The 26,876-nt window shown below is 42.5% G+C and overlaps 1 long non-coding RNA gene across 1 annotated transcript; it reads left to right on the top strand.

The window, feature by feature from the left end:
• The first annotated feature begins 11,794 nt into the window (after nucleotides 1–11,794).
• LOC121434636 lies at nucleotides 11,795–20,161 on the top strand. Its single transcript, XR_005972497.1, has 3 exons — nucleotides 11,795–11,925; nucleotides 18,240–18,361; nucleotides 20,127–20,161. It is a non-coding gene; the product is annotated as an uncharacterized LOC121434636 (long non-coding RNA).
• The last annotated feature ends 6,715 nt before the right edge of the window (nucleotides 20,162–26,876 follow it).

The following is a 26,876-nucleotide window of genomic DNA, read 5'->3' as shown; positions in this document are numbered from 1 at the left end:
GACTGAGACAGCACTGTGGAGGACCAAGGGGGCAGGTGGGACACACCGTTTCCCCAGGTGTCACTGCGGAGGACCAAGGGGGCAGGTGGGACACACCGTTTCCCCAGGTGTCACTGCGGAGGACCAAGGGGGCAGGTGGGACACACCGTTTCCCCAGGTGTCACTGCGGAGGACTAAGGGGGCAGGTGGGACACACCGTTTCCCCAGGTGTCACTGCGGAGGACCAAGGGGGCAGGTGGGACACACCGTTTCCCCAGGTGTCACTGCGGAGGACCAAGGGGGCAGGTGGGACACACCATTTCCCTAGGTGTCACTGCGGAGGACCAAGGGGGCAGGTGGGACACACCGTTTCCCCAGGTGTCACTGCGGAGGACCAAGGGGGCAGGTGGGACACACCGTTTCCCCAGGTGTCACTGCGGAGGACCAAGGGGGCAGGTGGGACACACCGTTTCCCCAGGTGTCACTGCGGAGGACCAAGGGGGCAGGTGGGACACACCGTTTCCCCAGGTGTCACTGCGGAGGACCAAGGGGGCAGGTGGGACACACCATTTCCCCAGGTGTCACTGCGGAGGACCAAGGGGGCAGGTGGGACACACCGTTTCCCCAGGTGTCACTGCGGAGGACCAAGGGGGCAGGTGGGACACACCGTTTCCCCAGGTGTCACTGCGGAGGACCAAGGGGGCAGGTGGGACACACCGTTTCCCCAGGTGTCACTGCGGAGGACCAAGGGGGCAGGTGGGACACACCATTTCCCTAGGTGTCACTGCGGAGGACCAAGGGGGCAGGTGGGACACACCGTTTCCCCAGGTGTCACTGCGGAGGACCAAGGGGGCAGGTGGGACACACCATTTCCCCAGGTGTCACTGCGGAGGACCAAGGGGGCAGGTGGGACACACCGTTTCCCCAGGTGTCACTGCGGAGGACCAAGGGGGCAGGTGGGACACACCGTTTCCCCAGGTGTCACTGCGGAGGACCAAGGGGGCAGGTGGGACACACCGTTTCCCCAGGTGTCACTGCGGAGGACCAAGGGGGCAGGTGGGACACACCGTTTCCCCAGGTGTCACTGCGGAGGACCAAGGGGGCAGGTGGGACACACCGTTTCCCCAGGTGTCACTGCGGAGGACCAAGGGGGCAGGTGGGGTGGAGTGTTGGGATGGGGACAGAGAAAAGGAGATAATAATGACGGGTCCTGAGCTGGTTCAGTTTCGATGTTTCATGACACTTCTAGACTAAAATCAAGACAAAAATAGGAAGAATTTTCTTCCTATCTTCTGTGGAATAGCTGAGAATTCTCTTTGTGTATGAATCTCGAATGTCTATTTCTGATCTTACACTACTTAGTGCTAACTTAGTAAATCCTTACGCCTGCTTAGTTTTCCCTATAAATATCTGAAGATGACATAGATTACATTTCCCCAAAAAGAAGATGCATTTTGAACACTTCCTCTTCATGGCTCCTCATTTGTCCCTTTCTCCCTACTGCGCTACCTCTAGATAATCATGACATAATTTTGTCCCTTGTCATGGCCCAGTATAACTAAACTAAGCCAACTTCCCTGTGCTCTTTATCTTTCCATCCTGTATCTTTTCACATCTCCTTCCCTATTTGTTTGTCTTTCTGCTGCAGGACAGACTGCCAGTGTGTGTCAGTAGCAAACTCTGAGACCCACAGGCCGGAGACTATTTCACGCATTGTTACATATAAATGATCGATCATTTGATTATTAAATTCAAAGTCAAACATTGTTCCCTTTTGGTTCTTTGAAGAAAGTATATCTGTCTTCTTTCACAATTTTACTATTCCCAATATCTGATTTTCCTTTCTTTTGATGTTTGAAATTGTCATCAGATCGCATTTAGAGTGCATTCTTCTTCTTTTCATTTTTCTTTTGTGTCATATTCAGCACGATGAATCTTATCCAGTAATGTCTTCAATTCTGGGAAGTCTTTATCTTGTCTCCTGTTCCATTTCATCTTTATCTGAATCTATCGGGCCTGCGAGATGGTTCTCACCTTTCCGTCATAGCTAGCTGCTGTTTACTCTCGGGCTCTTTGTCTTTTCGTGGAATCTTCAGAAAGATCCCTTGATGTGATTTTCCAGCTCACTAATGTGCTCTTGGGCATGCTCAATTCTCCCGTGTGACCCACTGGGTTCTTTTATTCTCTCTTGCAAATGTCCCATCGGCTTGGTTCTCAGAATAGTCTTTCCTGCCACACATCTCAAATATTCCTTCTTGTAACTTTGAAATTCATTTAATTATCTGTTTATTTAGCATTTGAGTCTATTTCTCTAACCCTATCTTATGCATATTCTCAATTTATCTATATTTCGTAGTGTTTCGGCTCATAAGGTCATCATTAGTGATTGTTGGGGTCATCTCTGACTTGGTCATCCGGAAGCCTTCTGAATGCCCCTACAGAAGCTCCCTGTAAGCTCTTGCACCTGCTCAGTGCTTGCAGGCTGACCTCTAGGTGCACCAACACAGGCTTCCTTGCCCTTGGCCTTCCCACTGGGCTCAGTCACAAGGAAGCCCTAGGCAGAGACAGTCAGCCAGGAAGTGGATGAGGTCAGGAGCACCCACCCTTGCTCCTTCCCTGTGCTGTCGGATGTGACCTTGGCTGAGACCAGCAGCCCCATCCAGACAGCTTCTGCAAGGGCTTTCTCCTTGTGGTGTTGATACCACTTCTAGCCTACTTGAGATATTGTAACATGCTAGCCACAAAACTGAAAATAGTCTTATAATTCATTTCCTCAAATTGTCAGCTTCAATATTGCACTGTTTCTCACTGGGACCCTGACTAGTACACTCAGTTAATAACATTATCTTGGAGCGAAGAGCAAAAGATTGTCAGGCTTAGGCTGGTGCTTCCCCATGTGAGGTAGGACATGAGGAAATCTATACTACATGATTTGGGGAGGTGCCTCGTGACAGAGTCTCTTGTAACAAAATTCAGGACTCAGATACTCCTACATCCCTCCTATATCCTGGAATTCCGTCCCTCTCCAGGAGCAGCTGGGCTGAGATAGATGCAAGGATGCTGTCAGTGTTCAGCTGTCAAGGAGTCTGAAGAGGAGCAAGATGCCCAGGTGCGTGCCCGTCCACCCACACTTCCAGTGGCTCTTTATCCTCTGTGACTTCCTGATGTTCCAGGATATAGGATATAGTCTACCAGTCCCATAGCAGGAAGAGAAGAGGCAAGGCTGTGCTGAGGGCAAAGCTGGGAAGATAACAGAACTAGAATTTGCCCTACCAGCCTCTCCTCATTTATAACCTGAAAACTCAGTTCTTCTCCTGACCTGTTTCAGATGTAGTTACCTCCTCTTAGAAAGTTCGTTACAAAAATTATTAAGGTATACAGCAAATTCTGAACTCTTCTTCAACTCTACTGGGATTTGTTTAGGCAAAGAAAAGCATCAGTAGGATTTCTTCGGTCTGTAAATAAACATGGTTACTCAACAAATATTCATCTTTGGTTAGCATTGACAATGATTTTTTGCCAGGACATCCTCTTAACTGCCAGTGTTTAATGGGTTGATAATGAACAAGGGTCAACTTTCAGAAGTCAATCAGCCTGTCTTCCCTAAGAAGAAAAACACTCACCACTATCACAAAGGGACAGATAGGAAATCTCTATCTGCATCCAGGAAGGTTTGGGCTGCCTTCTCAGCTTAGACCTACTTCTTGCTTCAGCATTTCAGTGAACACACTGATGCAGCAATCAAGAGATTGCTGCCCATCAATGCCTTTTGCCTACTAATCTGTGAGTATGTGTGTGGAGGGGTGAGGGCGTCTTAGCTGAGAAGATAATAGAAAAAGTCATTACAAGGAAGGACTCAACAAACTATTGTATGAATTTTCTGTGCTTAAGTAGCTTACTTACATTCTTGCTTGAACTTTAAATGATAACTTGAAAGAAAAATGAGAAAGTAAACACAAGGAAGAGACACACGGCAACTACAGGATGTTAGAAAATAAATACTAGACGACCTTTTGATAATGTCTGACGATTGTAGATCCTATATGTTGGAGGTACTTGTAAGGGGTCTTGAGGTCGAATGGAATTAGCTAAGACATGTTGCAAATGTTACTCTTGGGATTTCTTATCTACACGATATTATTTATCCCGTTTCAAACAACATTGACATATATCTGGGAGATCTATCCAATTACTGTGAGAATAATCAAGTACTAGCTGGATTTTATTTAAAAAGCACAGCTCATACTCTCAACAGACCTCTGGAACAGACATTGCTGTTATTCATACATTTCAGAGAGGAAAGTGAAACTTAAGGTGGCTCAAGATCACACAGCTAGGGGGCTGGAGAGATGGCTCAGTGGTTAAGAGCATTGCCTGCTCTTCCACAGGTCCTGAGTTCAATTCCCAGCAACCACATGGTGGCTCACAACCAACTGTAATGAGGTCTGGTGCCCTCTTCTGGCCTGCAGGCATATACAGACACAATATTGTATACATAATAAATAAATAAATATTTTTTTTTTTTAAAAAAAGATCACACAGCTAATAGGTGCTTGCGTCAGGACCCACAGCCAGGATGTGTGGGTCCAACCATACGCGTTCCTGTTTCCAAGACAGACGCCACTTCCCTCTGAGACGCTACAAGATGGGGTTAGATTGAATCTTTTTACAGGTTTATGGGCATGGCTAAATGACCACAGCTCTTGCAGTGGCTCACACTATATTATCAATCAATTAAATTGGTGCCCATCAACCCTAAATGTTTATTATAGAAACCTGACATCATTTTTATTCATGTAGAGTTCATTAGCTCAGATTTCTTTAACAGTGCTTTTAGGAACTGAGAAAATTTTTTTCAGGAGAGCAAAGAGGAAAGAGGTATCCATTTTCCAAGTAGTGAAAAAGACCCCTGCTCTTTTGCAGTAGTATGTGGAATATTTATCCATAAACTCTCTTGTTGTTTTTTATGGAAAGTTAATCAAAATACATATTTTTGAGATGAGATAGTATGTTATGATTGAACTACATGGAGTTCAGCTTTTGAGGATTTGGTGAGCAGAAAATGTGGAGAACGGGAGACCTCTGAGCAGAAGCCATCCTGGCCACAGAGAAAAATGAGCTTTTGTAGGCCAGGAAGAACTGTGGATGGACACACAGAACTCCCAGCGTCTCTGGTTCTTTTTAGTGGCCTCTCCTCGATTCTCTGCTGCTAACTTGCCAGAGGGTAAACATGGGACCAAAGTTCGGCTTCTTCCAGGATTAATCATTTTCTCCTTTATCTGCATCACAGTTCTTTGATATAGGAGAACTTCCTTTCCCAGTTGGACTTGCTGTGTGTCCAGATTTCAGTCAATTACAGTAAATATTGACTTGTAAGGTCATTGCTTTCCTGACAGAAGACAGTTACCATGAGAAAAAAAAAATCCTACTTTGCAAAATTTTTACTCCTTCGAGAGAGAGAGAGAAAAGAGAGAGAGAGAGAGAGAGAGAGAGAGAGAGAGAGAGAGAGTTTTTAAAACCTTACTAAGAAAAAAAAAGATTTGGATTTTTTCATTTTCTTATTTAACGATATTTAAATAATTTTCTTGTTTCTAATTTGGTTTTGCAGTGCAATTGTTGTGAATATAGAGTTTGAAATCAAAATTCTGAGCTGGTTCGTGGCTGCAACACTGTCTGGTTGCCTAATACTGGGTAAATTATGAAACTCCATTAAAGAAGATAATAAGTTCTATATATTATAAAAAGTTTAGTTCCGAATGGAATGGAATGGAACTAACCATAGCCCTAGCCCTAGCCCTAGCCCCAACCCAGCTCCCTTCCAGGATTTATTCTTCCTCCTTGACAATCTGTACACTTAGTTTTTTCATGCTATGTTTGTTGGCAAAAGGTTATGTTTAGTGGCAGGAGAAATGATTCAGTTAGTAGGACACTGACCTTGCAAGTGAGGACCTGAGTTTGGGTCCCCAGAACCCACCACAAAAAGCAGGATGTGGCGGTGCACATGTGGAATCCCAGTCACGTGTGGAATCCCAGTAACGGTGAGATGGACAGATTCCTGGAAGCCAAGTTCCAAGGCAATGAGAGACCTGGTCTCAAGCAAAATGTAGACGGTACTCAAGAAATAACACTGAAGTTTGTATTCCTACATCACCATGAGAGGCATGTGTGTATGCATCTGCACACATATGTGTAACACCCAACAACATACTTATACATACCACACACACAGAAATAAATCAGTAAATAAAAGACTGTTTAGAAGAACAATATTTCTCTTCAAAGAATCAAATCCAGAGTTGACTCCGAGGTTTTGTTCCTCTCTTTAAGGTATTTGTTCCATATAACTCTTTATTATTATTTATTTTTTTAAAAAAAAAGAGAAAAACTATCTTTTGAAGTGGAAGTTAGTGTGTGCTGTGAATATGTTTTATTGCCATTGGTTAATAAAGAAGCTGCTTTCGGCCAATGGCTTAACAGAATATATATTGTTTTCTTTGTTTCTATTTTATTGATTCCAGCCCTCAATTTGATTATTTCTTGTCATCTATTCCTTCTGGGTGAATCTGCTTCTTTTTGTTCTAGATCTTTCAGGTGTGCTGTTAAATCAATAGTGTAAGATTTCTCTATTTTCTTTATGTGGGCACTTAGTGCTATGAACTTTCCTCTCAGCACTGCTTTCATCGTGTCCCATAGATTTGGGTACATTTTGCCTTTATTTTCTTTGAATTCTAGGAAGTCTTTCATTTCTTTCTTTATTTCTTCCTTGACCCAGGCATGAGTCAAGTGAGCACTGTTCAATTTCCATGAGTTTGTAGGCTTTCTACAATTAGTGTTGTTAAATTTGAACTTTAAACTATTTTGATCCGATAAGATACATGGGGTTATTCCTACTTTTTTTTTTTAATTTGTTGCTTTGTTAACAAGTTTTGGTCAGTTTTAGAGAAGGCTCCATGAGGTGCTGAGAAGAAGGTATATTCTTTTGTGTTTGGGTGAAATGTTCTCTAGATGTCTGTTAAGTTCATTTGAGTCATGAGATCTGTTAGTTCCCTTATTTTTCTGTTAGGCTTCTGTCTGGTTGACCTGTCCATTGAGTAGAGAGGGGTGTTGAAGTCTCCTACTAATAGTGTGTGGAGTTTGATGTGCGATTTAAACTTCAGTAATGTTTCTTTTACATATGTGGGTGATCTTGTATTTGAAGCATAGATATTCAGGGTTGAGACTTCATCTCGATGAATTGTTCCTGTTATGAGTATAAAGTGTCCTTCTCCACCTCTTCTGATTGATTTTAGTTTGAAATCAATTTTGTTAGATATTAGGATAGCTGCACTCACTTGTTTCTTAGGTCTATTTGATTGGAAAATCTCTTCCCAACCCTTAACTCTGAGGTAGTGTCCGTCTTTGAGGCTGAGGTGTGTTTCCGGTATACAGCAGAAGGTTGGATCCTACTTTTGTATCCATTCTTTTAGCCTGTATCTTTTTATAGGTTAATTGAGTTCATTGATACTAAGAGATATTAATGACCAGTGATTTTTAATGCTTGTTGTTTTTTGGTGATAGTGTTTGTGTGTTTCCCTTCTTTTGGGTTTGCTGGTATGAGGTTATCTGTTGTCTGTGTTTCTGTTTATTTGCATGTGGACTTTCAGAGTTCCTCTCAAGTCGTGTGGGATAAGAGGGTTTAGGGGTGGGATAGGAGTTGTAGCTTCCAGGGTCTGTTTGATGGGATGGGGGTGTTGGAGCAGCCTACCTGCAGGAAGCTTGTCTGCTGACTGGATAGAGAAGCTGAATGTGGTTTTATCTCTTAATGTGTCAGTTTGTATTCCAGGTTTTCTAGGTCTCAAGAAGTAAATTGGTCCAATTAGACATCCAATTTCCTGTGGCTTTTTCTGAGAACTTCTAGATGGTGAATTTTAAGCTAAGAGGATTATCTCAGCTTATCAGAGTAACTGTTCAGCAAACACAAACCTATATATGGAATGGTGACAGATGTATGAGTCAATATGGCTGGTGCTGCAATTCACTAACTTGCAGAGTGCTTGCCAGACCGCTGTGAATTGCAGCACTTAGTCTTCAGTTGATATTGCTGCCATCAATGTCTAGGTTATGTCCTCAGCGTTCGGACCTATGGTTGGTAGAAGCTGGGGAGGAGACACACAGGGAATGCTTGTGAAAACCTGCAGGGCTTTGGGAATAGTGTCTAAAATGTCCCACTGAAGTTGTCACAGAGGGCCCTAAAAGGCATTGTTAGAAAGTTGAGGAAATGGGCGTGCTTCTTATATGACAGCAGAATAGGAAATGTAACAAAGGGATGATTTGGTTAGGGAAGTGTCTGTGTAAGGGGCTGATGTTGCTACATAGGATATTTTAGTTGCCAAGAGTAAAAATGGAGATGAGATGAACCGAGTGTAATGTGGTGGGCAGAAAACAAGGCAGGTAGAATTCTGAGCAGATGCCATGATCTCAACCAACCCCAGCACTGCACCAAACAGCAGAATAATGCACGACAGCGAAGAAGGAATTTTACAGGTGTAACTAAAGCCCCTAATTGGTAACTTTGAATTAATCAAAAACAAAAACAAACAAACAAAAAAAATCCTCAAAGATTATCCTAGATGGGCATGGCCTTCACAGGTGAGTCCTTTTACATTTTATGGGGAAGTGAACAGGAAAGACTGCTTAACTGAGAAAGAGCTTGTTTTACAAGCTTGAGGACACAACACACAAGTAAAAGTCCAGACAGTATAGTATATGTTGTATTCCAGTACTGGGGTAGTGGGGAGGCGGCGTCAGACAAATCTGTGGCTCTCTGCCAGTCAGCCTAGTTGGTCAGCTAACTCCAGTCCTAGTGAGAGACCCTGCCTCTAAAAAGAGATGTTACACCCCACATTGACCTCTGACTTCTATGCACACACGCACACACACACAACACACACAGAGACACACATTCCTGCACACAGGCACACACCTGGGGTGGGAGGAGGGAGTAGTCCCATTTTATGAAGAGGCAGAAAGTCGCTGCATAGCAAGAATGTGAAAGTAATACATACTTTCCGCAATCAACATACAGGACTGGGGAGCAAATCTTTCTTCAGCTGAGGCTGCAGATGGGGCGGCAACTTGCTAACGTGCTTCTGGGAAAACCACTCAAGCCACAGCTGATTCCTTATTTACAGAAACTGTCAGAAAATAAATGTATGCTTTTTAAATTGTTTGTGTGTGTGTGTGTATTGATTTTTGTTGAGTTCTACATTTTTCTCTGCTCTCCTCCCTTCCTCTTCCCTCCCCTTCTACCCTCTCCCATGGTCCCTTTGCTCACAATTTACTCAGGAAATCTTGTCTTTTCTACTTCCCATGTAGATTAGATTCATGTATGTCTCTCTTGGAGTCCTCATTGTTGTCTAGGTTCTCTGGGATTGTGAATTGTAGACTGGTTTTCTTTGGTTTATATCTAAAAGCCACTTATGAGTGAGTACATGTGATATTTGTCTTAATGGGTCTGGGTTACCTCACTCAATATAATGTTTTCTAGATACATCCATTTGCCTGCAAATTTCAAAAAAAGAAAAGAAAAGAAAGAAGACAAATAATGACATCTTGAAAGCATATCTATTTTCTACCTCTTAAGCTTAGTTAAATATTCTCTAGAAGAGATACAGTATCTGGGGATAGTGAGATTCTCAATAGTCACGGTATCTACTACCAGGCCTGATCTCCGCTTGAGGCCTCTGGTGGAACGGGAGAACTCGGTAGCTATCCTCCGATCTCTATGTGCACACTGTGGCCTGTGTGTACACATGTACACAAAATAAATAAATAAAATGTAAATGGGTTTCACATGATTATATTTCATTGATACAGATATGAATCTCTCAAGAATAAAGAAAACTTAAAGAAAAAAGAAGGCTTAGAGGAATAGCCAAACACTTAGGAGCACTTGCTGCTCCTGCAGAGGGTCTGTCTTCAGAGCCCCAGCACCCATGTGGCATCTCACAAGCCCCCGTAACTCCATCTCCGAGGAGCCTGATGCCCTCTTCTGCTGTCCACGGGCACCAGCCACACACAGGATGTACACACATTCATGAAACACGCACACATACGCATAAAATAAATGAATCATTTTGAAAATGAAAAACATTTGTTTCTAAAGAAAAGAAAAAGCTTCTCAGCAAATATTTAACCCAGGATGCAGGGTGATTTAATGTGGGCACTCACCAACCTTCTCAAACAGCTGCAGGTCCTGTAAATCCTCCCAGGTGCCCTGTAGGCACTGCGGCCTCTTGGCATTAGGATGCTGTCACGCACATCTACATAAGGACTCGAAGCTGGTAAGGAATCTAACCTGATAATATGAGGGTATTAAAAATCTCTTGTCAAAGGACTAAACTTTAATACAACTCATTTAAAACTTACAAAAACTTTAAGAACAACCAAGAACAATTGATGGTTCTCAAGGAGGTAGTATTGGATTTCTGTTGAGCCATTTGGTGACATGTACCAGATTTTTCCCCAAAACTGCTCTGGACCAGTGGATGTTGTCCACTTTCAACCTTTCTGATATCTTCCTGACATCTAATTCTTCCTCTCCTCTCTCAGGCCTGGTGCCAAAAAGAAAAAAGAAAAAGAAAAAAAAAAGTCAAATAGCTTGTGTCCTGCTTCAAAGCTCTGGTGAGTCCACGCCGCTGTGCAGGGTAAACATTTGCAGTCCTGATCAATTTTCTGACTTAGTTCCTCCCGACATCTTTACAGAGTTCTCCAAACATGAGGGAATAAGGAGGGAAAGGCAAGGTTGGGGGAGGGGAGCTGACCAATCGCCTCCTCGTTATACACTTGCCTCCATCCTCAGGCTGAAGTACATATATGTAAGATGAGCAGCGTGTGAGCCTGTACGTGTGGCTGTCATTTTGACTCGTTTGAGCATCGGCATATGCCTCACACACATTTTATGGTGGAATTAGATGTCACCCAAACCTTTAACCACTTAAGCAATCATCTGCCTCAATGTCTTTTTTAAAACGCTATTTCAAGCAGACATTCAAGTAATTTTCTTCCTTAGCTGTTCTTCTCTGAGCTTGTACAGAATTCTTTTCCTTGGAAGAACATTGTTCTTTTGTAAGCAGACCACTTCCCGGTTTGAAAGAAACATATAGAGAACTCTGTTAGCAAGTACAGAGTTATGAAGAAAGGGAAGTACACTCCGGACACAGCACATAAACCGCTCACAAGCTGTGCCCTCAGCGTGGCATCTCTTCAGCGCTTCAGCCACTTAGCAGCCCCCAGATAGCCAGTGCACAGGCAATAGACTTTTGCACGTTCTTACCAGCATGGGCTCAGCCTCTGTGCCGATGGAGACAGAAAGGAAAGAAAAGTATTCCATTATACAGAAGCATTTCTCTCAGAGACAGCTCATAAAAGGAAAAGTTCATGGGGGCTGCACAATTTCTCTCTCCCACTCCACCATAAAATACGCACGTTCTTAAAATGAAAGTGCCAAGGAGAGTTGTCTAAAGTGTGTGTGTGTGTGTGTGTGTGTGTGTGTGTCTTCTTTCTCTGGGGGAAAGCCTTCTCATCTTTGGGTTTTCACCACTCATAAATTATCGAGTTATTTCTCACTTATGGCATAAATATCAGTCTGCTTGGTGTATGTACCCACACATCAGCTGAGACTGAGGAGAGCTAAATTTACAAACATTAAATCAATCAGCAAGTGTGAATGGGTGAATAGCGTGGCACCCCGTAACTGAACAAGGCCACAGCATTCCTGCTAATCATCAGTTTTGCAACTTCCAAAGTTTTTTTTTTCTTCTAGTTTTATAGTGTTGCTAGAAGCCAGATGAATAACTTCCTTCTATCAGAAGAAGGGAACAACTACCTCAAAACAGGAAATGAGACACTATCCCAAGAGATAAAGCTACCATAATTCTGAGTGCCACAACCGTTGGAAGATATCAGGTTTGTAAAGAGGAAATGATACTTGCGGTTCATTTAACTTGTTGTTATTAGTGAGAAGTCCTGGAACAGACAGGGCTGGCAGGTGTCTTGTGTGAAAATATCAGTTCTGCAGATGGAGAGAGGGGAAATACACAGAAACAAACAGATAAAAATACATTTATTCTCTACTTCCTCTCCCAGGGCTCCCCTAAAACAGGCATCTCAGGACTAAGCACTGAGGAGATTGATAATCCCCTTTCATTAGGAAGTATCTTCCTGCAGACACTTACCCCTAGCATTAACCAGGCAGGAAGCATGGGCGGGGCAATGAGAACAGGAGAATTCTGGGAAGAGGAAAGACTCAGTCTGCAGTTGTGACCCAGATACAGAGGAAGAAAGATGAGAAAGCCTCACTGATAAAAGGTACCAAGACATATGGCTAACACAGACAAGAATTATGGGTTAATGTAGGATGTAAGAGTTATAAATAAGAAGCCTGAGCTAACAGGCCAACCAATTTCTAATTAATGTAGACCTCTGTGTGTTTCTTTGGGACTGAACGGGTGCAGGACTGGGTGGTACAGAAACCTCTGTTCAACATACCATGAGAAATCATTTTACTTTAACTAAAAGCAAGTATCATGGCAGATAGACTGATAGCCTCAGTTGAGCTATCAATGGCCAGAACTTTTCCTAAGGACTGTGTATTGTGTGAACCGCTAGCAGATGAGAGATGATTACAGTGACCTTGTCGAGGCTGTGTCCTGGATGTTCCTGTGCAAATGCAAACAAGGCCACGCATGAAGGAATCCAAGCAGCTGGGAAACACTAGCGAGGTCTCTGTAAATGGCACTGGCTTGGGTAGAATGTGGCAGTGAGAGGGGAGAAATGAGCCATGACATTAACGGGGAGATAGAGCAAACGGCCTGAAGAGGAGTGAGGACCTGGACGGGACTGGTTCATTTCCCCACATACTGACCAACTCTCTACCCCTTTTCTGAAGTACACACCACTCTGTCTTTCTACCACCGCTACTCTGTGTGGAGATACTGCTTTTCCACATGGGGTGAGAATAGGCAAGAACATACACAAATCACACAAGGAAATTTGTATCATAAAACTAGGAAAAAATAGCACAGTCCATTTTTACAAAAGAATAAATAATGCAGTATATAAAGAAAACCAGAGACTTGAAGTAGGAAGTCCAAAAGGAGGAGAATATGTGATCCTAAATAAAAATGAATTGATCTAGAAAAGACAAGGGCATAAAAAGAAAACATGAATACCAAAATAGATTATACAAGCATATGAAAATGTCAAAAATAATAAAAGCCAAACTCAGATTACATTTTCAATGTAATCAGGAATTATTTAAAGGCTATGCCTGTCTTTAAAGTCATGATTTGTCTCTGGGAGACTGCATTAGAGCTTTCACAACGGCTGGGTCTCTGGGAAGTGGATCAGCGAGAACTTGGTTTCTACTCCACATTCTGTATACCATATTTGTTCTGGAGTATGCACCACACCTAGGTTAGTATTGAGCTGCCTGTAAATTAAGAACTACTCTTGTGTTCAATAAGGAACAATAAGAGAACAGAGAGATATTATGAAGTAAAAATGTTATTCAATTACTAGGAGTTTGAAATTGATTTTTTTTAAAGACCTATGGGCCTGGAGAGATGGCTCAGTGTTTAAGAGCACTTGCTGTTCTTGCAAAGGACTGGAATTTGTTTCCCAGCATCCAAATGTTGGCTCACACCTGCCTAAAACTCCAGTTCCAGGGGATCTAATGCCTTCTAGCCTACAGTAGTCACCAAACATTCTCTCTCTCTCTCTCTCTCTCTCTCTCTCTCTCTCTCTCTCTGCACATAAATACATGCAGGCAAATAATAATACACATAAAATAAAAATAAACAAACTTTTTACAAAGCAGGAAAGGAAGTGGAACCAGACGGCAGCTGGGTAAGATCCGATCCAAGTAGAACAACTATTCATGCACCAAAAACCTGCTAAAGAAATTAACAAGAGACCACAGTGCCTGCTTCAAATGAAGCCAAATAGAAACTCATGCTGTAGAAGATGGGAAAAAAGAAGTTGCCTGTGCCAATCCTCCTCTAATCTCAAGCAGCAGCCTCCTGCTTCAGACAGGCAGAAATAGGAAGTCTAGGCTTTGAACCTGAGCCTCAGCACTGTGCTTACTACAGTGAACGCCAGTGTGCCCCATGCTAGCGGATACCCGAAGACTGAGCTACTGATTTCATCTACCCACTGACTGACTGCTTTCTCATTCCTCTGTGTCTCTCGCTCTTTTGCCTGTGCTTGGGACCCTCTTCCTCCTATTGAGTTGCCTCGTCCGGTCTTGATATCAGGGTTTGTGCCTATTCTTATTGTTACTTGTTGGGCCATGTTCAGTTAATATCCCTGAGAAGCCCACTACTTTTTCTTTCTTTTTTTCTTTTTATTTCTGATGAGAAATGGAGGAAGAATGGATCTGGGGAGAAGAATGGTAAAAGGAGGCATCGGAGTGGTAGAGGGAGAGGAAACTATGGTCAGAATGTGATGTGTGAGAAAAGAATTAAAGAGAAAAGAAAGAAAGAAAGAAAGAAAGAAAGATGCAAGATAAACCAAAACAAAAAAACAAAAAAATCTCTCCCCTTCCTAGAAAGGTTACAGATATCCGGGTACAGGAAAATCGAAGACAGTAGTCACACTTAATTCAAGGTCGTCTATCCTAAGACAGTTTATAATCAAACTTTTAAGGCAAAGATAAAGGATCTGTAGGGCTTCCACAAAACAATAATACAAGGATGTTCCATTAACCTGAAAGTACGTCTGTTAGCAGAAACTTTGCAAGCCAGGAGAAAGGGAGTGAGATTTTTCACAGCTAGGACGAAAAAAAAAATCTGACATCTGAGAATATCTTAGCCAACAAGGTTATAATTTTAGAAATGAAGGCATTCCCAAACAAAAGACAAGAGCGTATCTCCACCAGATCTGTTTCTTCTACAAAATTCAAAAACATATCAAATATCAAGGAAGTTTTAAAATGGATACAATTACACTGACAAATGAGATTATACTCTAAAGTAAAGAAAAAAATTACACAGAAAAGGAAACAGACAATAGAGAGAAAAGCACAATCTACTGGAGGAAAACACACTCCGTCATATTTGAGCAAGAGTTAGAATCCAGAATATGTGAGAAATACCTCAAGCACACAAGAAGCAAAACGAAAAAGATTAACTGATGGCAATATCTGTAAGTAGGAATTTTTCAAAAGATGATCTGCAAATTGACAGCAGGTACATGGGGAAAATTCTCAGAATCTTTTATCACCAGGGAACTGCGAATCAAAGCCATAAGAAGATGTCACCTTACCCCAGTGAAATGGCTACTGTCAAGGCGATCAAGCCAGGCACGGTACACTTGGGAGGCAGAGGAAGGAGGATTTCTACAAGTTTTAGGTTAGTCCAGGCTGAAGAGTAAAGACCCTGCCTCTAAAAATAAAGAAGTGGGGGGAGGAGGGGAGGGAAGGGGAGGAGAAGGGAGGGAGAAGGAAGAAATTAAAAAGAAACAAAGCCCATAAACAAGCAAACAAGTTAACAAATGGTCATTGAAGATGAAGAGAAAATGGAGCCTTTGTATATTAATGATTGCAATATAAGTTAATTAATATTTACTTAGTGGTTAAAAATCTACTTAAGTTCCTCAAAAGATTAAATTTAGAGCTGCCGTATGACCAAGGAATGCTACTGACTAACATTTCACAAAGAAACAAGATCAGTTATATCCAAGGGACATTTCTCCTCCTGTGAACATTGAAAATGATAGAGAAATGGCTAGGAAATCTAATCCACCCACCATCAACTGATGAACAGATAAAGAAAATGTAGCACATAGAGATGATGGGAGATTATTTATTCATAAAGCCAATGAAATCCTATTTGTAACAAGATCTAAACCAGAGTGTTGCGGGAGGTCCTTCCGCTCCTCCAGCCAATAGCCGCTGAGATACCAGCCCACTGGGGCATGGTCTCTCTCTTTAAAAAAGTGGCCACTTCCCTCCTCGCTCTCTCTTTCCTTCCTGCTCCGTTTCAGGCGACTAGACTCCTTCCTAATTGCGCAGAGGGCTGTTGTTGTCTGGGACGGTGATCTGTAAGTTTTTTTCCCCTTTAAATAAATACCACCCTATTAATCATAATTCCAAACTGGTGTGGGATTGTTTGTGACTTATGCCTTCACCAGAGAACCATGATGTTAAACAAAGTCCCGACACAGACAAATGCTACATGATCTTATTCCTATGTGGGATTTACTCTTTTTTAAGCAAGATTTATCATGCACTTCCTCTGCCAGCGTGTAGACTAGATTGACCTCACACACACAATCTAACTCTGCCTCCCGTTTACTGGGATTAAAGCTACATGCCCGACCTTCTGTAAAATTTTAGGCAGCTTCTACCATAGAAGTTGAAGATAGTGTGGTGATAGCCAGAGGCTGGGGAGGGTGGTGGGGATGCATGGGACAGGAAGGCCAACGGGTACTAAGTAACACTTAGATGGAGCAGAAAATTCTGATGCGCTATTGCCCTGCAAAGCAGCTGCAATAATAAACAGATAATGCAGATAATAATATATGGTATTAAAAAATGTGAAGAAGGAATTTTGAAAGTTTCCACTATAATATAATAATATGAATTATTTATCTTCGAGGAGTAAATATGTTTAACCTGACTTAAACATTATGCAGCACATGCATGGGTTGAAATGTAACAAAATGTCTTAGAAACATGAAGAAATTAGTGTTTTATGGATTGACTAATAAATTGAGAAAGCAGAGAAAAACAAGGGACATCACTAAAGATAATAGAAGGAAATTTTCCAGAGCTAAAGAGAGACAGATCTTTACACGGAAATTGCCTTTGGGGATGGAAATATAGCCCAAGGTAGAGATCTTGCGTAGATTTGTGAGGCCCTGGGATTTATGTCAGCACCACCGAAAAGAAAACTAAATTTTTAAAAATCCCCCTTTTCTGCTGTTCTAAATTATGGAGTCATGTGACTATAATTATAAAGCTATTACTACATATTATATCCTTACATGTTATGTAAGGGTGTAAATTTTATGGCACTAAAAGTACAGAGAGAAAGAGTAGAAAGGGAGACGCTGAACCAATAAAAACACGAATTAGAATGTCTTCAGTGAAGGTTGCTCTTAAGAAATTCTAATTTGAATGGAGAAAAGGCCGATAAATAGATAAAAATCAGAAACTTTCAAACTCCATAGGTGGAGAAAAGATCACAAATACTTTCACTTAAGAAAAAGACACTAACAACTTTTGAAAAAATGAGACTTAGATTGGCAACAAAAACAAAAAAAATGCCTTCAGATATGTAAGAAAATATGAAATACCATGTGTACTGGAGGGATGCAGGAAGTATGTAAGGAAATACGAAATACCGTGTTTACTGGGGGCATGCAGGAAGCATGAAATACGGTACGGTCTGGAGGCGTGCAGGAAACTTGCCTACAAGGACAGCAGTGAAGAGGGCAGGAAAAAGGCAGCCTGGAGGGAGCCCTGCTGCTTCATGCTCCCTGAATCCTTCTCCCTCCTGAGGGCTACAGCAATTTTTGTCTTTGCCTTGATCCTGTGAACCATTGTCCTCTTACAAACCAATCTCCCCTGCACTTTCTTTCTTTCTCCTCCTCTTACACTTCTGCCTTCTTCCTCTCCTCATTCTCTTCCCCCTTCCTCTACTCCTCATTCTTCCTCCATCTGCTTACAGTAAGCTATCGCAGAGAAGAAAACTTCACAGCCTGAACCGTCGGACAGATTTCCATAGTTGGGATGATGGACTTCTGGACTGGGCTGGCTCACACGCTGCTAGCTCCTGCGCGGTGACCAGCCTGCCTAGGCACTGACATCACCGGTTGCCAGGTGATGTGCACCTCTTCAAAGTGCCTCTCAGTTGGTCCCTCCTCTGGCTCTTCTTGCTTTCCTGTCTGTCTGCCTCCCTGCCTCTCTCCTCTCCCCACCCAGATAGCCTTTCCCCCATTATCCTCTCCCCCTCCCCCAATAAGACCATTGCACTAACTCTGTTGCAGAGTCCTGTTCTCTTAGGTGCTTACCTTGGCAGGGTCTGCCCAAGGTATCTGCTTCGCCATTTTCTATCCTTTTACACATGTTCTCAAGTCAGGTTCTAAACTGAGAGACAAGGAAGCCAGGTAAACAAAGAATCAGTTTTCTTTCCCGTTGATGGTGAATCGCGGGGCGTGGTTTAGGTGTCTAATAAGGTTTCTAGTCTGAATCCCAGAATTTTACCATCTCATCACAGGTACGTTGGGGCCTCCACCTGAAAAGGCAGAGCTGTGCCTAAGCTTACCCTTGATAGAAAGGAAACCAACGGCATGTCGTCTGCAGTCAAACAAATCCCAGCGTGGAAAAGAAGAAGATAAGGTACAGAGTCACCAAGCCTGTCCTTAAAATTGCTCCTTAGGTAATAGCCCTTCTTTTGTTATGGATGAGAAGGGGATGCAGGGATTGCAAGGGTGCTGTGGAGACAGATAGCCCTCTGCGAGGACTAAGACCGGTGTGGGGGGAATGTTACTGTCGGGACTTTAAAGCCAGGTGGACTTGCTACTAGTGTTTTCTTTTTCAAGAACTTTAATGCAACATTAAGTCTGCCGCTGTGGAAAAAATATCAGGAACCTCATTTAAAATAGAGAGCTTTCCGTCTAGAGTGGGTCTAGGAAGTCGACACATATTTTTGGGCAAACCTTCTTTGCGTCTCTTTTGTGAGTTACAGGCAGTAATCTTATCTCCACCATGGGCTTTACAGCCTGGACAATCATACACTCAGTTCCAGGTCACTGAATGCAGTTCTTGGCTAGGAACTTTTGGCAAAGGAAGGCTTCCTTGGGTTTCGCCTGTTGTGGCTAAGATAATGCGACAGATGCCTTCTATAGTAACAATGAGTTTCCTCTAGAAGTCATGAGCAGAGAGCTCATGATGGAAGCTTGTTAAAGCCTGAGTTCCTCTGTCCTCTTCTGGCAGTCAGCACACACTGCGATTCAATCCAGGAGGTTAGGGTGATACATACACTCCCCCTAACAGGAGATGGCTCAAACAACATGAACCACATACCATACAAGGATAGTGCAGTCAACAATGGACAAAAACATAAGATGTGGTCTCATAAGGCTGTGGTGTCTAGTGACGTAACACTGGTCTTTATTTGTGTAGAAGTAATCCATGGTGCTTGTGCAATGATGGAATATATTTTTTTGGAATGTATTCCCGTTGTTTGTGAAAACATTACTGCTTTTGACATTGAAGCTTCTACAGGAGAGGTGGCTTTGCCAGACTAGGGGCTATTGAGAGACACATAAGAGATACTATAATGATATATATATATATATATATATATATATAGAGAGAGAGAGAGAGAGAGAGAGAATTACATACTAGAATTAGACATTGTTCTTCCAGCCTAGTTATAAGACCAAGATAGTGATAATATGACATAAATGTTTATTTTGCAGATCATTCCATGTAGTAATATTTCATTTGTATTTCATTTGTATTTTAATAAGTAAAGCTTGCCTGAAGATCAGAGACTAAAACAGCCGTCGATCAGCCTTACAGACCAGGCAGTGGTGACATACACCTTTAATCCCATTAACCATGCTACTAGTTATCCATAGAAACCAGGCGGTGGTGGTGCACGCCTTTAACCCCAGCACTAGAGAAAAATAAAAGACAGGAGGTGACAGCTCTCACTCAGTCTCATTCTGAGATATCAGGAAGCAGGATCACCATTTCAGGCTGAGGTAAAGGTAAGAGGTAGGGCTGGCTATTTTGCTTTTCTGACCTTGAGGTTGAACCCCAATTTCTGTCTCTGGGTTTTTTTTTTAATCATACTGCAATTCCACCTAATCGGAGTATAGGCTCCTCTCTACACAAAGCACCGAAGAGCATCATTCTTAAGAGCAATGCTATAGAGTTAATACAGATCTCTCCGCCTCCCCCCTTTAATAAGACAAAAAACTTTCCTGGCATACCCTAGTTAGTAGTGAAAATGAGATTTGTCTTTAGTGGTGAGAAATCTCAATGCCATCTGATAATTGTGGTCTGCATTGTTTGAAGTAATTAATTGTGATAGACAACCCCTAAATCTCTGGGGTTTAACACAATAAGAGTTTATTTCTCATTCTCATCACAGCCCAATATTGGCCAGGCAGAACTCTATCTGCTGTGACATCTGGAACACACACTCTCCAAGGTTGCCTCTACTGGGGGGTTTCAGAATGAAGGAAAGAGCCTACCAGCTCCGACTTGCCTCAGCCTGGAAGAGAGACAAAGACCTTATGTAAACTTAGCAATCTGGCCCTAACCTAACCGAGAGAGTAAACGGGAAGTGGACAATGAAGATATAAGATCATTTTAGGGGGGGAAGGGAAATACCCAAATAAGCACAGCTTTCATTGTCGTTGTTAAAGGGGCCACCGTGGAGAGATCATGTGAGTATTTTGTATGCTGCTGTCACCGCACCTAAGGATGAATCTTAGGCCATGCTCCAAATGATTAACACTTCATTTTAGCAACACAGTCCTATTGCATCCAGATTCTGCCCTTTAAACTCTTATTATCTATAAGCCAAGGAGACAACCACTGGGTCTAAACTAATATTCAGAGATTCTGGAGCACTTTTTCTCCTCTTTGCTAAAGCTGTTAGGGAAAGCTCATTTTGAATATAGGAGACTTAGGCACAATAAGTCATTTCATTTCAGAAACTCACCACCTAGGGTTATGGTTTGGATTCCACTTCTATCAACAGGCATTGGAAAACCACTGATAACACCTCTTATGAGATCATTCCACACCACTGTTTAAGAAATCTTTGATGATCTCCAAGTTGAGGCAGATGGTGCCGTTCAGCAACAGCACAACCAGCCTGCACCAGTTTGTTGATCTCTTCCATGAATCACAAATCCCCAGACATTGATGAAGCCTGGGCAAACCTTCCCAAGCCCACCAGATGTGCCGTGAAGTAGCCAGAGAAGCAAGTTACCCTGTGGTGAGAACTCTGTATTTGATGAGCGATGGAATCACAGTGCACACTCCTCATTGTCCTTTGAAACAGAAGTGGGGTTCCCAGAACAAGACTGCCAAGAAGTTTGTTAGCGCTCAAATTTTGTGCTCGAGGTTACCATTGCTCTACCCAGAACACCTGAAGATGGACTCATCTTGTTAGGTTGCATTTCCTTTCCAGAAAAGACTCGCCTCCATGCTACCATTAAAGAATTTGTTTTTTTTTGGGGGGGGGGGGCTAGCAGTTTCTTTATTGCTTAACCAATGAAATCAACAGATTGATATATGACACTCCCCCATCACTTCCCCAAAACAGCAACACGCGTAGACCGCTGTTTTAGGAATAGTGTTACCGCTTTCACATTCGTTTTCAGGAAAGTCAATGGCGCCAAGACCACTTAGTGCACAGGAGCGTGTGCACATGCGTGTGTGTGCACATGGTTCCATTTATGTAAATGTGTAACTAGTCCAGCTTTTACTCAGCTTTACACATTATATATAACTGAAGAATTTTAAATCATTATGTTTTGTGTGTATATATGTATGTGATGTTCTTAAGAGTGTTTATGCATACTTGCATATGTATGGATGTATATGTTTGCAGGTATGAGTGTGTGTCTGTGTATGTATGGGCGCAATGGGCACATGTATGCATGCATGTGTACGCCTGTGTGTGTGTGTGTGTGTGTGTGTGTGTGTGTGTGTGTAAACCAAGCACAGCCATCAGATGTCTTCCTCAACTGCTCTGCACATATTTACTGAGGCAGGTCTCCTAGTAAAACAAAGGCATGCCAGCTCAGCTGGTCTAGCTAGCCAGTTTAGGGGGCATCTCCTCTCTCTGTCTCCTAAGCACTGGGGTTTAAGGTGGGCAAACACACCTGCCAGGCATTCTTGTGGGTTCTGGGATTTAACTCAGTTCCTCATGCTTGCGTGCACAGCAAGTTCTTTATCCATTGAACAATCTCCCCAGGCCCAATTTTAAAATTAATTTTAACAAAGAAAAGACAGCAGTTTTGTGTTGCCAGCTGAAGGATTTAGAATACCACTAAGTTTCTATAGATCATCTGCATTTTAAAGAACTTTCAAAAGTTCGCTTCACCCTCCTCCCTGCATGTGAGGCTCTGTTTCCGAGCTTTCATTTTTTAAAAAATTTGTTTATTTATGTATTTTTTTAAAAAGCTATATTTTCTCATTATACATGCCTCTCCCTCCCTTCTTCCTCTTCCCTCCACACCTCACTTCCCCTATCCTACACCCCATCCACTCCTCAGAGACTTGGGAAGTCAACAAAGTCTGGTGCCTCACTCTGAGGCAGGACCAAGTCCCTCCCCACTATATCTAAGCTGAGCATGATATCCCTTTAAAAAGAATGGGTTCCAAAAAAAACAGTACAAGCAGTCGGGATAAATCCTGGTCTCACCACCAGTGGTCCCATAGTCCTCCCTAGCCATACAACTGCATCCACATACAGAGAAACTAATTTGGTCCTTTGCTGGTTCTCTCACAGTCAGGCTGGAGTTAGTGAGCTCCCATTAGCTCAGGTAGACTGTTTCAGTGGGTGTCCCCATCATGGTCTTGGCTTCTTTGCTCATATTCTTACTTCTCCCACTCTTCAACTGGACTTTGCCCAGTTTTCCACTGCAGATCTCTGCATTTGCTTCGATAAGTTGCTGGATGAAGTTTCTATGATGATATTTAAGATTGTCATCAAACTGACTACAGGGCTACCACAAGATCCAGCAACACCGCTCTTGGGCATATACCCAAAGGATGCTCAATCATACTACAAGGACTTTTATTCAACTATGTTCATTGCAGCATCATTTGTAATAGCCAGAACTTGGAAACAACCTAGATGGCCCTTCAATCAAAGAATTGATAAAGAAAATGTGGTACATCTACACAATGGAGTACTACTATAGGTAATAAAAAACAATGACATCTTGAAATTTGCATGCAAATGCCTGTTACTACAAAAAACTATCCCGAGCGAGGTAACCCAGGCCCAGAAACATGAGCATGGTGTGTACTCACTCCTAAGTGGATATTAACAAAGGATAACAAGCCTATAGTCCATGACCCCAGAGAAGCTAAGTAACAAGGAGAATCCTAAGAGAAACATATATAGATCCAACTGGAAAGGGAAAGTAGACAAGATCTCATGAGAACATGAGGGTGGGGGCAGAAGGGGATGAGGTGGGGAGGAGAACTTGAGGGAACAGGATGGTAGAGATGGGGGAAGGACAGAGACGGAGAGCAAGGACAGAGATATTTTGATTGAGGGGCTAGTAAGAAACCTGGCACTAGAAAAATTCCCAGAAATCCATAAGGATGTTCCCAGCTAAGACCCTAAGTAATATTGGGGAGCTTTCATTTTTTCAACTATGAAAGAAGGAAAATGAGATTGTGTTCCTCACCCATGCTGCTGTATTGAATAATTAGGTTGCCTTCAGAAAGAATTTAATGTCATTTTGCAATATTTGCTTTTCATCAAATGAGAATGTTGGGACGGGTGCTGTCCATGGTTCTGAGACTTGGGACTTGACACACAATGTAAGGGGTCTGCAGGAGCCAGCAAAGGAGGAGGTCTTCTCTTAGGTCAGGCGCTATTTGAAGACTTATCATTGAGACTATGCTGAAGTGGCACCACTCACAGCTTATTTCACAGTAGTGTTATGGTGGGATTAAGTGTTCACTACGACCAAAGCTCTTCACTGAAAGAAGGCATTTCGTCAGGGATTTGCTTACAGATTCAGAGGAATCATCTGGGCTTCTGGTGTCAGATTGGAACTGCTAGTGCACCCCACCTAGTGGACTAAGCTATTACCAGTTGTTGGGTTCTCTCCAGTAAGAGAAAGCCATCATGGATTTCACCAAATGCTGAAGCGCCCAGCCTCAAGGAAAAAGTAACTACTAGGTTCTCAGCTCTCAGGGGTGACTCTGATATTGCTACTATTTTAAAACTTACTTAATATTAATCTGTGGATGCATAGCTTCATCCCACCGGTTCTGTTTCTCTAGGGAGCCCTGACTAATACAATGTCATATAGTAAATTACAGCCTACAAAAAGCCCCGCAAGATCGGATGCATACCACACAGCGAATGCAGGGACAGCATCTGGTCAGTTCCAGACCTTTCCATGACAAGCACAGGTTTTCACCCATTGGATATCATCCGTACCGACTGCCGGATGGGGTGATTTTTGCTTGCACTAGTAAACAGAACACTTGGGGTGAGGATAGACATAGTGCCACTTAGAAGAAAGGAAGATAATTTAGTTCAGGCCTAATATTCTATAATAATGTCTTAATGTCATGGCTATCTGATAAACATCCCACGGAAATATCCAAAGCCAAGGATTCCTCACGTGGTTCAGTCTTCTACACAGAGTCCATTTCCAGAGATTTGATGTAGCCGCTAAGTGGGAATTAAGTGGAACTAAGACCCACATTGTGGAGGTCTTAACATTCTCTCTAAGTAACGACATGAAAGATGGAAACAGAAAAGTGGGTAGGAAAGGAGGAATCCTCTGCTCAAACATTTTATTCTAGTTACATTGTATGCGTGTTGTGTGGGTGTGGTGCATGCGAGTGTATATAGGTATATGTATACGTGTAGAGGTTAGAAGGATCCCTTATCACTCTTCACCTACTACATTGAAGCAGTGTTTCTCACCGAACAAGAAACTCACAGTTTAGGCCAGGCTAGCCTGTCAGCAATGTCCTGGAACCTGTCTGTCTCTGCCCTGCCAATAATGTGATTACAGGCACAGATGGGTAGTCATACCTCATCTTTGTTTGGTTTTTGTTTTCCAGGATCTCATTGTGTAGCCCTGGCCAGCTTGGAATTTATTTTTTAAACCAGGCTGCCCTTGAACTCACAGAGACCTGTTTGCTTCTACCTTCTACATATTGAGATTAAAAAAGTGTGCCATCACCCTAACCTATGCCAGGCTTCTTGGGTACTTGGGATCCTAACTCAGATCCTCATGCTGGCACAAGCGACATTCCTACCTACTGAACCAGCTTTCCAACTCCCCACACTTGCAATTTTGCACATTTTTTATTGTCCAACTATTCAGACATTACAAAGACTCAAATGTGCATCTAAAGTAAAAGGTATCTAGTTTGTGTATGTGGTGTGTGTGTGTGTGTGTGTGTGTGTAAAACTAGCTATTTATTGGACAAAATAACTCCCACGACAATATAATTTACTATTTGTAAGGACGGGGGTTCTTTGTTATTACTTTAATGCCCAGAGAACTGCTTTGTTCAGAGTTCACTGAAGGACACATACATCTTTTGAGTGTCAAATACCATGTGCCTGCATCTTTTCCAGGTCCCTTACCTGTCATTTTATGAAACATTTATGACTGTTTGCAGACAAAGGCCAACAGTGTAGAGAGGAACAAAGAAAAGTTTCATAAAGAGCAGACCCAGCAGTTTAAAATCGGTTGAGAAATTCATCTCTCAGGCCCGAGAATGGCAGAGCGTGGATCCGGGTGTCATTGGAACAGGTGAGTCATAAATATGAGCTTCGAGATCCTTGGTTCCTGCTCTTGCTGGTGCTGAGTCTGCATCAGGCAGCGAGTGCACCTCAGAGTCTCACAGCCAGCATCTCATCTACGATGGTTTCTTTACCTGTAGAACCAATCTTCCACGCCATACCCTTCTTTTATAGATAATATTGCTTTCAAATATTGCTAATGAAAATAATTAGAAAAGCAAACACTAGCTATCAATAATAATAGTCTACAATGAAAATGGCACACTGAAATGTGGAAAGACCCGTGACTTCTCCTTCGCGGTCACAGCCTACATCTGTGGAGGACTCTACTCTGTGCAAAGAAGCATTTCCTGGAGTTTACTTACTTAATTATATCTTTAATCCTTTTATAAACCCCTGGAGTTCCATATCGCATCTTTAATTCAGGAAATAATAAGTTTGCATCTCAGAATTGTTGGAACAAGTCTGAGCACAGGGAAGCACTCAGTAGTTATGAGTTTCATTATCCAGTAGTCTATTTTCTCCACACCTTAGCAACCTGTGGACTTGTTTTTAACCCCTTTTCTGGCTCTTCCAACCTTTCTCATGGCATCATAAAAGTCACAGGCCACATTTTAGTGCACCCCACTTTGAACTAGAGGATTTGGGTACATTTAAGCCTCCTTCATATAGCCTCTTTTGGACACTTCTCCTCTATCTTACCACTCCTTTCTGCTGATGTTTCTGCCATACTTTCCTTACTAACTGTCTCAGTATCTGAACGACGCACTTGGGTTTATAAGCTCATGTTTCTGTGGGCAGCAGAGCGGTCTTTATAGGGCAGTGTTCTGGTGCTGCACACTTTGGAGTAGCCTTCAGGCTTGAGTCCTAGCTCAGCAGTTACTGATGATGAATTTGTAGTCATTCACTAACCATAGCTTCAGTTTCCCTGTTTGTGACGTGGAAATAATGAAGGTTTATATCTTTTGGGTTTATTTAATTTTATAGCTGTTACATTTCCTTTTTAATTATAGTTTTAGTAATTCTCTAAAAATTGCATACACTGCGTTTTCGTCATATTTACCCAACTGCTACCCTAATTTTTTCCATATTCATTCTCTCCTCCCTACGGCCCCAACTTCTCGTCTTTTCTTATAATAACCCATCAACTTCAATTTGTGCTGTCCTGGATGTGGGACCATCCAATGAAGTGATGTGTGGTTGATGTACAGGCACTCCATCCTAAAGAAAACCGACTCTTCATTCCCCAGAAGATAGGGAGTGTTTATAGCTCCCCAGTTAGGGGTGAGGAATCAGGAGCCCCTCCCCTCTCCATACTGGGTGCTGGCTGGCTTGACCCATGCTGGGTCATGCTTACTCTCAGTGCCTCGGCCA

This window comes from Microtus oregoni, unplaced genomic scaffold, assembly GCF_018167655.1.
Source record: "Microtus oregoni isolate MIOR12 unplaced genomic scaffold, Mior012 000044F_ref0000062, whole genome shotgun sequence".
Lineage (NCBI taxonomy): Eukaryota > Metazoa > Chordata > Mammalia > Rodentia > Cricetidae > Microtus > Microtus oregoni.
The sequence above is the reverse complement of the archived record's forward strand: the minus strand, read 5'-3'. Positions and strand labels throughout refer to the sequence as shown.